This window comes from Penaeus monodon, chromosome 20 (genome assembly GCF_015228065.2).
Source record: "Penaeus monodon isolate SGIC_2016 chromosome 20, NSTDA_Pmon_1, whole genome shotgun sequence".
NCBI lineage: Eukaryota > Metazoa > Arthropoda > Malacostraca > Decapoda > Penaeidae > Penaeus > Penaeus monodon.
In genome coordinates, this window is record NC_051405.1 from 37,916,321 (window position 1) to 37,916,649 (window position 329).

Sequence of the window (329 nt, forward strand, 5' to 3'; positions counted from 1 at the left end):
CATATTCGTGCTCCTAACATCACTTTATTCTAGAATCTTATTCTGTCCCCCTTTTCTCTCTCTTTTTCTAACCTCATCCCCTATTCTTGATTTCTTCTCGTGTCTGCTTCTTCCTCTCCATCTGTTCTTGTTCTCTAATCTTTTCCACCCATATTCGTGTTCCTCTAACCTTTCTTCTCCTTTCTGTGCCTGTTTCTCTTTCTCTCCCTATTCTCGTTCCGTCTTCTCTCTCCCATTCTTGTGCTCCTTCTTTTGCTTGTTACTTTCTCTCTCTCTTTTCTCGTTCCTTTCTCTCTCTCTTTCCCCTTCTTTCTCTTCCCTAATTCTTA